The 15054-nt window shown below is 41.3% G+C and overlaps 1 protein-coding gene across 1 annotated transcript in view; it reads left to right on the top strand.

Annotated features, from left to right (window-relative positions):
• LOC149455903 (complement factor H-like) overlaps positions 1-15054 on the top strand; it is a 746405-nt gene that overhangs the window by 319205 nt on the left and 412146 nt on the right. The gene's annotated exons all lie outside the window — the stretch shown is intronic.

Here is a 15054-nt window from a genome sequence, read left to right as displayed (position 1 = left end):
CAGTATAATAAATTTCCTTTTTATCATGGTAATGCACGGGGAGAGTGCACCCTCTTTTATTCTTTCTTTGCTAGCACCAAGACTCCCCTATGTTTGGATGGCTGCACCTTAGCGAGTGACGCCATCTGTGATCCTGTGTTGTATGAAGATTTCAGCGCTGTTTTTTGGAATATATTAGTAATGCTTACCTGACCTACAGTAAAGCAGACCTTCACTCAATAGATACACTCGGCATCATTAAACTCCTACCTCCCTCTGCAATCTACAACAACATAAAAAATGTTTGTGTATTTACCTTTTTTTAAATTTTTTTTTAGTCTGCCCAACCCCACACCCAACTATCATTCTCGCTGAGACAAGACTTACACCTCCTCCTTTCTAAATCCTCCTGGAATATATATGTCATATGTCCCATGAGACTGTAGGAATAGAGACACAGCAGCCGTGGTCAGAGCTGTGATGAGGCCCATTTGCCTGAATTTGGAAGAGGCAGGTCATGAGCTTTGGCACCAAAGCAATGAATTACATCAGAACAATGCTGGATTTGCTGGGCAAGTGACTATGCGAATTGAAGGCAACCCAGCATAACAGTTAAATGGGGTAATAAAAAAAGCAGGGAAGGAGTGAAGTTCCAATATAGTTTTAAACTAAAACTGAGTTTTATCAACCAGAAAATGAACAAAGAGATTCACAGCGCTAAAATCATCAATACCGGTAGATCAATGTCCCAAAAAAGTGACAATTAATGCTGCTAAATAATGCAACCAACAATAAATGATGTCCCAATAAAGTGACTAATAGTGCTGATAAGCAGGGGCGGACTGACAATTCATGGGGCCCCCGGGCAATAGGGGATCATGGGGCCTCTGTGTCCTTGCCCAAACTCAAAAAAGCCTATGAAAAAGGTGCCAGGGGCATCTTATGGGGCCCCTTACCCCGGGCCCTCGGGCAGTGCCCGAGTTTCCAAATGGTCAGTCCGCCCCTGCTGATAAGTAAACTGACAAAAATAAACTACTATCATTTGCACCGAAATGACAACTCAATGTCCATAAAGTGACAAAGTGGAGATCCAGGTAAGTATGATCTCAAAATCGGTGTTCCATGTGCTATGTTCAATAATTCGGTGATGTGCCAGGTAAGTAGTACGATTGCGCACTCACCAGATGCATAATAGTAAAACGCATGTACAGATATACACTGTGGTCAGCTGGAGGTCCCTTTAAGGATGTATACAGCCTGGTCTGGAATCCCCTTCCTCTGGGTCATCTGCAGTACCTCAGCCATCCTCCGTGATGAGCTCCCCAGGCTGCATGTCAGCAATGGGCACAGCTGCGGCACTTCTTCCTCTGAGTGCTGCTCTCCCGGGGCACAGACGTCCTCTATTGATCACGGTAACCGATGTCTCTAGGATGAGAAAAACCACCAAGGTAAGTTTCTTATTGCTCTCGCTGCACCTATTAAATATTTCAGTGATTTTGGAAGATTTTTTGGTTGCCTTTGTGGTGCTATAGCAGCTTTTTGTATTAGCGCTTGCTTTCTTATTTGTATCTACTGAATACTGATGTAGTTGTTGCACAAAATACATGAACACTGTATTCCAACAATAAGCAAGAAGTCAGTGTTTGGTATTTATTTGTATGGTATGCACACATTGGGTAGGGGTATTTAGATATATTACAAAGCTCTCATGTATTTTCACATACACATACATTTTTTTCACTTTAAGGGGAGCACATTTTGAGAGCAGTAGCTGGGTATTTACAGGTCCCTAGTGCTGATTTTGTGTTTGCTTTTTCTCGGCTACTGTGCTGTTTGATAGATATGGATATATAAGGTGTGTCTAAAAAGTTCAGTGAATGGTATCAGAAAAACAAACAAAACAGAAGAAACAAACAAATTACCTTTATTGGCCTTCAAAATAATCACCATCCTTCACAACGCACTTTTGGCAAGTTTCATAAAGCTTCTAGAAACTTGCTAAAAAGACCTCTTTAAGTCTTTAACAGCTGTTACACATTGTTGGATTGCCGCCACATCCACAAAATGTGCGCATTTCATGACACTCTTCAGGTGGGGAAACAGAAAGAAGGCACCAGATCAGGGCTGTACGGTGGATTATTGAGCACAGGTACACCGCTCTGAGCCAAGAATTGGTGCACAGAGATCGCACAGTGCACAGGCATGCTGTCGTGCAGCAACATCCACTGTCCAGTCATGTGCAACTTTGACTGAACACATCGAATGCATTGTAGCAACCGCTTCAAAAATTCCTTCTAGAATGCGATGTTCACGGTTTGACCCACAGGAACAAATTTTTTATGCATGATGCCATTGTTGTTAAAGAAGGTGATCAACATTGTCTTGGCCTTGGACTTTTGCAGGTGACTCTTTGTGGGTCATGGGGAAGACGGTGGATGCCATTCCATCGATTGCCGCTTGGATTGTGGATCAAACTGGTAGCACCAAGTCTCATCCCCTGGTCCTCAGGATGAATTCTGGTCGCACATGGTAATTAAGTCTTCAAAGACTTCCATCCATTTTGCTTTCTGTCTGTCTGCCAGGTTGTGCAGCAAAAACCAGGAGAAGAACTTCTACTTACCTACATCTTCGCGGACGATGGAGCACATTGTGTCCTTGCTAATGCCAAATTCCTGCACCATCATTTGTAGAGTCAGTCGCCATCTCGAGCCAGCATTTGTCATACTCACTCAATCATGTCTGAGGTTCTGCTTGAATGTGGCTCATCCTCAGTTATTTCCTTCCCATTGTGAAATTGTTTGAACCAGTTGTAAACACATTTCCTGCTCACGGTTTCCTTCCTGTACACTTGCACCAACATTTCATGCGCCTCCGTCGCCGTTTTTTCCACTTTGTAGCAGAACTTGATGTCCACTCGTTGCTCCATTGCACTGTGACCCTGCCCCTCACATTGATTATAATCGGCTGCTCGCAGAGGGTTTACCCTGATGGTCACATGTACTCTACGCTCGGTGGCGCTTCTTGATGTTTTTCTCGATGTGGATAGCCAATGTGGCCCATGTTGCTGTTGAGATATTGGACCATTCACCAAATTTTTTTAGACACACCTTGTAAGGTTGCTACTATGGATTATGCCTTTTATCAACTCCATCACAATCAGTCTAAGACTTTGGACTCTACCTGGACAGCTTTGAAGGCACACAATACTTTACCTATCTCTGTAATATGGGTTGCCTGGATGAAAATGAAAGTGTTAAATCAGATATTCGACCAAATCAGACTGATGATCCATGGCTCTACCTTCTCAGTGGTCCCTGTTGTCTTAGGCATGAATGTTCTGTGAGAACTGAAGAAAACTGAAGTGTCATGGCTCTTAGAACTATCTTTCCTTGTAAAATAATTAGATGCTAAAAAACTAAAGCAGCTTCTGCAACGTCTGGGACATACAGTATACCTATGTTTTTCAGAGGGCCTGAGGACTACAGCTCTTGACCATCCCTTACACACTAGTGAAGCAACTCATGTGAGAGAAAAGCATCAAAACATTTCCCCTGTCTTTTCACAGCAGTTTAAGATAATTAATGTGAGGAAAAAATGTGGGGGGAGATGTGATCAGAGAAACCTGTAGCTCTTGGACTGCTCCAGTAGTTTTAGTCGGAAAGGATGGAGTCTGTGTGAACAAAGGGAAGTTTATTGCCTGCATGCATTGATATGCCTATTACAGCGGGTGGATACCTATTACATGGGGTGGAAGTATCTTTGATGACCTTAAGGCAGGCCTGTTTCTTTTGTACTTTGCATTTAGTTAGTGGATACTGGAGAGTTAAAGTTAAGGAAGAAGATTGTAAGACTGCCTTTATTATTCCCGATGTCTTGTTTGAGTTTATTTGCATGTCTATTGGTTTAACCAATGCTCCAATACTTTCCAAAGAATGTGAACACTTCTTGGGAGATCTTACCTTTTCCTCAATTCCCTTAAGTCTTTTGAAGAACACATTCTACATCCGTATCAGATTTTCTTCCAACTGAGTCAACTTGGACTCAAACTCAGCAAATGTCATCTGGCATGGACCCAAATCACATACTAATTGGGACATATCATTGAAGGCAAAGGCATGTTCCCAAAGCAATTCAGGCTGTCCAACATTGGCTGGACACAAAACTGTAACTGAATTAAGCATTTGCCTGTGTGTGGTTGGCTAATACTGATGGTATAGTTACAAATTTTCTAGGATTGCCACCTCACTCACTTTGTGCCCATACAACACATTAATAAGCAAGAGCATCACCTTCCATCGTTCCCAAATGGAAAGCTACCAACAGGAAGCATTTGACATGTTCAAGGAGAATTTTATCTTGCCTCCAATTCTATCATATGTGGATGACCAGAAACATTTTTGATTATATTCTGATGGCAGTTTACAAGGTTTAGGAGGTGCACTTGCTCAAGAGCAAGATGGAACCAAAAGAATATTTACCTATGCCAGCAGAAGCTTATGACCCACAGGATGCAATCCAGCCAATTACAGCTCATCCAAGCTTGAATCTGTTATATGGGCTATGGCCAAGAAATTTGATGAATACTTGTTCAGGGAGCAAATTGGGATTTTCACAGACCATGACCCCCTGATATACTTAGAAACTGCTAAGTTAGGGCCAAGTGAACAATGCTGGACAGCTTGGCTAGCTCAGTTTATTGACATAATTTATTACAAATTTATATGCATTCACTACAATGTTAAGGTCCTTTCTCATTATCTGCACAACCCCAAGGGTATGTTGATCACATCCAGGAAGAGGATGAAATAGTCCCCTTCAAAGTGAGGCCACAAACAAAGCACAACTTCAGCTGTAAAAAATAGACAACTGCAGCTAGTCACCCTGCAACATATAAGTGGGCTGGTCTGCAGAGACAAGATACTCATCCCTGAGCCTGTGAGATTCAGTTCCAAAAATAGGAAATCAAGCTTTCAAGAATAATTTCAGTATACATCAACTGCGTGCATACTTCTGCAACCGTGGGACAAGCTGGAGATCCATGATGGATTTCTGCATTGGTGGTTACAACTTCCTTAATGAGCAGCAAGACATTTGTTATTTAGAATTCCACAGGCAAAAGATTTGGGAATCTGCCTGGTGTTACATTGGGTAGGCAGACATTTTAATATTAAATGCATCAACACATTTATTCGGAGGTACTTTTTTGCTTAGGACTCCCCTATTGGACACACATGACCTGTAAGGCAAATTTGTGCTATCCATAAAGGGAAGATGGAACTTACTACTCCTCTAATCACCACTGAAAAACCTTTTCAGTTATTAACTATAGCTTTTATTAATACAAGAAGTTGCTTATGGAAATTTGCCAGAGTTGAACCCATGAGATATGACAGCTGTCATTATGGCCAAGCTCTGATGGACTCAATTTTGAACTTCAGGTAATATGTTGCTTCAGTGGTATCCGGAAGTTTCACACCACCTCTTATCATCCAAAGGTATATAGAGTTTGGGAACAGTTCAAATAATCTTTAATGAGCATGGGCTACTCCCTAGAGCAAGAACATTGGCCACTGTATGTAGGCAATTTTGTCTAGGTCTATAATCATAGGGTCAATGGGGCCATGGTACATACATGTTTCTTCTTGATATTAGGGCATCATTTCATATCTGCTCACTTTTGGAAACACCAAAAACATTGACAGTGTGAACCCCAGATCAGTAGATCCAAGAACATTGTTGTTTTACTAAAGCCAAACAACTGGTATTAGAGTGACATCAAGACTTGGCAAAAGAGTCAAGCTTTGCCTTTAAAACCTGGAGTTCTTTTTCAAAATCCCAAGCACACTTTTGGCAGTAAACTAGAAGGAAAGTGGGACTGGCTACTAATGTCTTGGACTGGACTCTGCAAGCATTTCCACCGGAATCATCTGCACTCTTATGTGTTCTCTGCAGCAACCTCACCATTTCCACAAGAAGCAGAAGACCCTTATGGGGAGGCAACCCTGGTAGAAGCCCCCAACTCCAGTTATGCAAACATCAAGTTAGCCAATCTTCCTCCGTTGCGAATGATCAGATGGTGAAAGAAGATAATTGCTTTTGTAAGCAAACTACTGTACCTCAGGAACATATGCTTGCAAAGTGTTCTGATTATATTCTATAAATATGTCCTGTTTATGTAATGTACTTGGTAAGACTATATTTCTTAAGCCTGCTACTATACTGTTCATGTAATATGAATGCCAAGTACTGCATTCTTTAGGCTGGGGGTGAAATGTAGGCAGGTAGGTGCCCTTTCCTTTGATAACGTGCCATCACACGAAACATGTCAGGAAGTTGCTCTCAGTGACTCAGCCACGTGGATCTCTCATCTGGCCGGATGCCAACAGAAATTTAAAGTGTAAGTGTCACTATTATCTTTTTATACAAATTCTGAATAAAAACGGTGTTGCACTATGGAACTATTTGTGCTTTGGGCTCTTTTTTCTTTGAGCCCACCTCTTAAAGGATCCCCTGGGATGACAGGTTAATTACTGGCACCCTCTGAGAGATTGCACCCATCTGATATTCATCTGTGTTTCTGAGCCTTGGATCCTGGATGAAATCTAGACTGCTGGCTCCCCCTGGTGGATCTGGATTGCATAACCTGGATATATAGGCTGAAATACTACTATTCCTGGTGGCGTTCTTCAACAGATTTGTGTCCTGGATGCCCAACCCCAGATGACCTAATAACATCTATTACATGCGCAATACTAAGCGCTATCTGGTTAGTGCATTCTACAGCTATATTTATCACCAAAGTCACCATACTATGATTTAAATATCTAAGAGACTGTCACGACTCATCACCTACCTACATTATTGTTGAATATTCATTTATTATTTGAATCATTTTGGCTAAATAGAGATGATATTTAAGCATATTTTGAGGATATTATTGAATAGTTTTAGCGCTGCATGGTATATGAGATTTGAGGTAGGTGCCCTCTGCTTTAACCTAAGATTGATGGTATTCTATTAGGTCAGTGGTGGGCAACCTTTTTTTTCAACTGAGCCAAATCTCGCCAAAACCATGATTGAAATTTATTTTGAGAGCCACATTTTTAAAACTGAAAATACATCTCCCTTATAGTAATTCATCCCCCATAGTAATTCATCCCCCATATAGTAATTCATCCCCCATAGTGTAATTCATCCCCCATAGTGTAATTCATCCCCCATAGTAATTCATCCCCCATATAGTAATTCATCCCCCATATAGTAATTCATCCCCCATATAGTAATTCATCCCCCATAGTAATTCATCCCCCATATAGTAATTCATCCCCCATAGCAATTCATCCCCCGTATAGTATTTCATCCCTCGTATAGTATTTCATCCCCCATATAGTATTTCATCCCCCATATAGTATTTCATCCCTCATATAGTATTTCATCCCTCATATAGTATTTCATCCCCCATATAGTAATTCATCCCTCATATAGTATTTCATCCCTCATATAGTATTTCATCCCCCCATATAGTATTTCATCCCTCATATAGTATTTCATCCCCCCATATAGTATTTCATCCCTCATATAGTATTTCATCCCCCCATATAGTATTTCATCCCTCATATAGTAATTCATCCCTCATATAGTATTTCATCCCCCCATATAGTATTTCATCCCTCATATAGTAATTCATCCCTCATATAGTATTTCATCCCCCCATATAGTATTTCATCCCCCCATATAGTATTTCATCCCTCATATAGTAATTCATCCCTCATATAGTATTTCATCCCCCCATATAGTATTTCATCCCCCCATATAGTATTTCATCCCTCATATAGTAATTCATCCCTCATATAGTATTTCATCCCTCATATAGTATTTCATCCCTCATATAGTATTTCATCCCCCATATAGTATTTCATCCCCCCATATAGTATTTCATCCCCCCATATAGTATTTCATCCCTCATATAGTAATTCATCCCTCATATAGTATTTCATCCCTCATATAGTATTTCATCCCCCCATATAGTATTTCATCCCTCATAAAGTAATTCATCCCTCATATAGTAATTCATCCCTCATATAGTATTTCATCCCTCATATAGTATTTCATCCCCCCATATAGTATTTCATCCCTCATATAGTAATTCATCCCTCATATAGTATTTCATCCCCCCATATAGTATTTCATCCCCCCATATAGTATTTCATCCCTCATATAGTAATTCATCCCTCATATAGTAATTCATCCCCCATATAGTATTTCATCCCTCATATAGTATTTCATCCCCCCATATAGTAATTCATCCCTCATATAGTAATTCATCCCTCATATAGTATTTCATCCCCCCATATAGTATTTCATCCCCCCATATAGTATTTCATCCCTCATAAAGTAATTCATCCCTCATATAGTATTTCATCCCCCACAGTACTATTCCTCCCCCCCCCCCCCCCTTCTAGTAAGCCAAGTCCCCCGTGTCAATTCACTTACCTTTTGCGTTCCTCTCGCTGTCTTCCCGCGCCGTTCGGGTCTTCAGGGCGGACTGTGAGAGGAGCCTAGCTCCCCTCCCTTCACGTTCGGCACGCTGCCCCGCCTACACACATCCTGACAGCCACATCCGCAGGCCGGATTAAAAGGTCCGCGCGGACTTTTGGGGCTGCCAACCGAGAGGAGGCAGGGGAGCGGCCGACCGAGAGGAGGGAGGGGAGCAGGCGCCCGGCACACAGAAGAGCCGCATTAGACTGGGTAAAGAGCCGCATGTGGCTCGCGAGCCGCGGCTTGCCGACCACTGTATTAGGTCATTTGTGCCAGCAAGTGATACAGCAATATGATCTCCTAATCGCTTTCCCTTCTCTGTTCAGAGTAAACTGAATGGTCATATGATCACTGCTTACTCTGGCCCTAGGGGTAGTATAGCATAAGACTAGGCTGTCCTCTGTTGTGGAATTTAGGTTCCATCTTGGAGAAGCCTGTGTCGTAAATTGAAAAAGAACTCCCGCAAGCTGTGTTGGCCATCTTGGGATGCAGGGAGGCTCTGGCACTGCCTCACCCCCAACAGTTTAAATGGGTAGATGACCCAAATGTACTGGTAGCTCTTCAACTAATGCAGAGTGCATTTCTAGGAACAGTGCTCTGTGAATGAAAAGGTTCCTTATTGTGGGACTTGCTGGTGCCCTGAAAACCTTAAGACAACCAGTAAATAATACCTAGTGGAGCACAGTGTTTAAATGAACTGAGAGCCTAAGGGAAGCAATCTTTAGTCATTTCTATTGCTCTGTAGTAACTGAAGAGCTGTGTCTACCGAAACAGTTGAACCTGTACTGGTCAAGCTATCTTGGTTCATTGGATAAAGAAGTGTTTCCAGAAAATAGATTGTATGTTCTTCTTGGGTCACTCCTACTTTGTTGTTAGCACCCACTGCAAACTACAGCATGTAGGACCCCAATACTAAAAGCTGCATACAGATGAGGATCTATAGTTCTCTATATCACTCAGCACAACCTAGTCCTCTGACTGTTCACCACACCCAGCTATAATGCTTTGGAGTGTGTGATGGTTGAAATTTCCTCTGTTAAGCCTGTTCCTTTCTTTTTCTCTAAAACACCTAAACCCTGATTCTCATCCTCTCTCTACTGTTGCCTCTACATCTATAGGGTGGAGTTAGTGGAAAGAGAGAACTTGCACTTATGTTTTTTCCTATATATCCTGCTACTCCTCCACCTGCGTTGCCCAGTGGTGGGCATTTTGTAGATGTGGGAGACCTGCTTCAAGCCTTCCTCCTCTTGAGGTGGAAACCTCGTGGTTTAGCAGGAAAACGTAGGTGATGATGAGATGATGATTTAGCTTATCCTCACCTGCTCACAACTATTTTTGTAACTCCTTCAAGGAGGACAAAATTATTATTATTATACAGAATTTATAAAGCGCCAACAGTTCGCTCAGTGCTGTACATTACAAAGGGAGACAGAACATGCGACAATACAATAACAATACAATGTGATACACAAGGGGTTCGAGGGCCCTGCTCCTTCCAGCTTACAATCTAGGAGGGAGGGGATAGTGGTACAGGAGGAGATAGCTGTGGGGGATGGGGTGGTAGGAGGAGCGGAGGAGGTCGGCAATTAGCAGGGGGTGGGGTAGGCTTCCCTGAAGAGGTGGGTTTTCAGGGTGCACCTAAAGGAGAGGAGAGTAGGTGATAGTCTGATGGATTGGGGTAGGGAGTTCCAGAGGATGGGTGACGCCCTGGAGAAATCCTGGAGGCGTGCATGGGAGGAGGAGACCAGGGAACTATAGAGAAGGAGGTCTTGTGAGGAGCGGAGTGTGCGTGTTGGGTGGTACTTGGATATTAGATCAGTGATGTAATTTGGGGCAGTATGATGGACAGCTTTGTACGTCAGTGTTAGGATTTTGAATTTGATCCGTTGTGCAATCAGAAGCCAGTGGAGGGATTGGCAGAGGGGGGTGGTGAAAATGGAGCGGTTGGTAAGGTGAATGAGTCTGGCTGCCGTATTCAGGATCGACTGAAGCGGGGATAGCCTGTGGCAAGGCAGGCTAGTGAGGAGGGAGTTGCAGTAGTCCAATCGTGATATGATGAGGGAGTGGATGAGCTGTTTAGTGGTTTCTGGGGGAAATATGATGGAGTAGACATCCTGGATCAGGTGTATGTATTGGGGGGAGGGGATATCAAGCTGCCAAGAGACAGTCCTCAGCTTTTAGACAACACACCAATCTATTGGCAGGCAGCTGATTTTGTTGCCATGGCCAGGTAGGAGAGATGTCCACAACCTCACATGCCCTGGGGTGCAGTGCCCATGGTGTTTAAAACATGGGACAGTTGAGCATAATATTGCAGCATAATTATCTCAACCATTCAATAAAGTTATCATGATGATGGTTTTATTTTACACTCACGATGAAAAATCTAGATTGCCTTTGAAAGATGGTTGTATTCAAACCTCACAACCAAATTAACTTTTAGTCAATTATGGATATCGAATCTCTGTACAGTAATATCCCTCACAAGAATAGGATTGCTGCATGTCACAGATTTTTATCATCCTCACGAAAACACAAATACAGCACTGATGATGTTGCATAGCTAATTAACCACTTCCAGTCCAGACACTTTTACCCCCTTCCTGTCCAGGCCAATTTTCAGCTTTCAGTGCTATCACACTTTGAATGACAATTGCGCAGTCATGGAACACTGTACCCATATGAATTTTTTAGCATTTTTTTTGAGACAGATAAAGCTTTATTTTGGTGGTATTTATTCACCACTGGGATTTTTATTTTTTTTGCTATGTAAATTAAAATGTCCAAAAATTTTGAAAAAAAGTGTTTTTCTTATAAAATTTTGCAAATAAATAGTATTTCATCATAAATCTTGGCCAAAATTTATTCTGTGATATATTTTTAGTAAAAAAAAAAAACCCAAATTAGTATATAACCAATAATTGTGATTTTTAAACATTTTTTTTTACATTTTTTTTTTATATTTTTTTATTTTATTTTTTTTTACATACTGTCACCCTAGCAGTACAGTGTCACCATGGTGACACTGTACTACTTGTGGGGGTGATGAAGATTTTTTTTCTTTTTTTTACATTGATTGCTTTTACACTCATAAAGGCTGTAAAAGCAATCATTTCTCCTTCTCTCTAGCTGCAATCTTGCAGCTATTGAGAACTTCTGAGTGAGCTGTGATTGGTCACAGCTTGTCACATGGTACAAGGCTGTTGTGAATAGCCTTGTACCAAATGCGATTTCTCCTGCGCTCCGGGACCCAGGCCGGTGGTGAGTAGATGAAATCAAACTCCCGAAAAGCAACCACCGGAATAAACAAGGTCGTGCAGCTCCACACCAAGGCTGGGGAAGCCCGAACAGAACTGTGAAGTAAAACAAAAAGAAGCGCACCAACCTTGCGCATTACCTCAGTAACCAAAATTTATTTAGTAAAAGAATGGTACTCACAAACAGCGAATAAAAACAGGCATGTAAGTCCTCCAAGAGACTTTAAAGGCAAGGGGCCAGTGTGAATCCCATCATGGGGGTAGCCACTCAGTACAGCTGACGCGTTTGGAAGGTCATGCCTTCTTCCTCAGAGCTGACTGGACTGAGAGTGTATGTTCCCTTTTATGCCTCCAGACTGAGATAAGACCCTCCCCGATGGGTTGGGCTGTCCTGGGCAGGGAGGAGGGGCCCGGGTGTCAACAAAATGCAATAACTAATCATCAAGGTATACATAGAACCATATAAATAGTAAAAATAAATAAAATAAAAATACAATGTATATACAGTGGGGATCGAAAGTTTGGGCACCCCAGCTAAAAATTTGTATTAATGTGCATAAAGAAGCCAAGGAAAGATGGAAAAATCTCCAAAAGGCATCAAATTACAGATTAGACATTCTTATAATATGTCAACAAAAGTTAGATTTTATTTCCATCATTTACACTTTCAAAATAACAGAAAACAAAAAAATGTTAGTAATGTTGTGTACCTCATCCAATGCAATAAATGTAGCAAAGGATCTTACATTGGTAAAACAGGATAAAAGTTGCAAACAAGGATGAATTTGCACAGACACCCCATTAAGGAACATAAGGAAGATGATTTCTGCAGACCTGACATCATTTCTCATAACACAGGTCTGCGACTAAAAAGCTGTTTGATCATTTTCATCTAATTTCTATGTATTTTGGTGTGCTGAAAACAAATAAAATATTGAAAAAACTCCTAGACGTCATGATTTGCTGCAAAATTGTCTTCAAATTTATCAAAAATTTTTTAAATTTTTGGTAATTTTTTTTATATTATTATTTACAGTCCAAATTACTATTAATTAATTCACATAAGTGCATTTAAGATATAAAATGCCAAAAAAAAACCTTAAAGGGGTTGTCGGAGTTATGTAGAAAAAACTATAGCACTGTAAATCTGATGGTCAGCAATATATACATAAGCTAAGCAAGTTTTAGGGAAAAAAAATCTATTTCCTTATTTCCCTAGTTCTCTTCTGGCCCTTTGTTGTTATTTGCAGGTAAACAATCTCTGCCCCTCCCCCCCTGCAATGGGGGTGAATACAAGTGCTGCCCTGAGTGACATGTCTGACTACTGGGATACTCAGTAGCATGCTGTATGTGTAAGCCTCAGCCCTGAGTCTGTGCTTCTAATGGTAGAAGGGGTTAATCTTTCCTGAAGAATCCAGTGGGTGGGATACCAAATACCCTTGTTTTCTGTGTCTATGGGACAGCCGAGACCGACAAAATCACTGGACCAAGAAGAGTTGGCAGCCGAGGGTGCTAACAGTCAGTGAAAAAAATGTCCTCCGAGAAACTTTGGTACCTTCTCATAAAGTTCTACCACCTCTCCACATAAAATTGGGATTGATGAAGTAATTCATAAAATCACTTCCAAGAGATGGAGAATGCTTCAAATACTTGATAAACAAGTTTCCAGGCCTGTCAGAGGCAAAATTGAAGGAAGGTGTGTTCGTCGGACCAGACATTAGAAGGCTTATAGTTGATCAAGAGTTTGTCAATACCATGATGGATCCTCAAAAAAAAGGGTGGATTGCATTTAAAGAAGTCGTACAGAAATTTTTAGGCAATAACCAAGATCCTCACTACAAAAAGATCGTCGGACAAATGCTGAAAGCATTTCAAGCTTTAGGTTGCCTGATGAGTTTGAAAGTGCATTTCCTCCAGTCCCACCTTGACTACTTTCCTGAAAATTTGGGAGCTGTGAGTGAGGAACAAGGTGAACGATTCCACCAAGACATTAAAGGGATGGAAAGGAGATACCAGGGAAAATGGAGCATTAAAATGATGGCAGACTACTGTTGGATGCTTCAGAGAGACATTCCAGATGCTACTCACAAGCGTAAATGCACCATGACGAGCCTCACAGGGAAGAAGAATCGAGTTTAGTGTGTGTAGGTGAACTCATTTCAGTTCAAAAAAGGATTTTCATGAAAAAATTGTAATAAAACTTTAATTTTATAAGTCTATTTCCATTTATTTTGAAGTATTGCCTTATTTAACATAGTCATTGTCATAGAACATAGAAATTGTCAGGAAACGTGATGTCCTATGACAAAATGGAGGTCATTTTCGGATTCAGTGCACCAAAAAACAAAGATTACGTGGAATAACCAAAACAGCTCTTGAAAAAAAATTTTTTGCAGACCTATGTAATCGGACCACACTATGGAAGACGTAAATGTTTTAGATCTTAAAAGGGAACGCAGAGCTACTCAGGAAAGGAACACTTTTGAGTTATGAATAATTCTATTTGACACAAAAGATAAAGTAGACCTTGGTTTTCTAAATCATGATCCAACAGTTTCATGCATGTGACTGTGATTCTATACTGTTACTCTATACTTCCAGTCTATAGCTCTTTCTCTCTCTGTCTTATCTCACTAAATATCCCAGTTTAATTACCATTGCTGTGTATGGTTATGTGTGTGTTTTCTTTTCACTCAGAAATTGTCAGAAATTGTTTAGCAGAACATTCTGCTAAAATTGTGTGTATTAGTACTGCTTGGTGTCACAAGTTAGACTGCAGATTCTTGCCTGTGTATCTTCCTGCTGCAATGCTTTTCCTTTCTTGAGTCCATTCATATGTGTGGTTTGGCTGTGCTCACCTGGGCCTGACCTGCTATTCTGTGGGTTTTTTCCTTCCTCTCCATCACTTTCTGGCCTGCCTCCTAGTTTGTATGCCTATATAAAACATGCTCAGTCTAGTCCACATTGCCTGAGCACCTTCACAGTTCTCTGAGCTCCTGGTCGTTTGTGACTTGTGTATCTTTAGCCTGACTACCTGTGTACCGATCTCAGCTTTGTCCACCATCTGTGCCGGTTTTCTGCCCATCCTGGCCTTGGCTTGTCTACTGGATTTCCTGTTGTCCCCTGTTGTTTTACTCTGCTCATGTGAGTGGTCTCAACATCCTCAGCTAAGGCATACGTGGGGGCCGCAACCTGGTTCCAGCTTTCTGCAAGTCCATCCCTACCATCAGGGACCATGGTGAAGAAGCAGGCTAGGGCTTAGACTTTATCACAAGTGTAA

Source organism: Staurois parvus, unplaced genomic scaffold (assembly GCF_062004578.1).
Source record: "Staurois parvus isolate SC_StPar_1 unplaced genomic scaffold, SC_StPar_1.0 ptg000384l, whole genome shotgun sequence".
Lineage (NCBI taxonomy): Eukaryota > Metazoa > Chordata > Amphibia > Anura > Ranidae > Staurois > Staurois parvus.
Note: the sequence above shows the minus strand (reverse complement) of the source record. Positions and strands in the feature narration are given on the sequence as shown.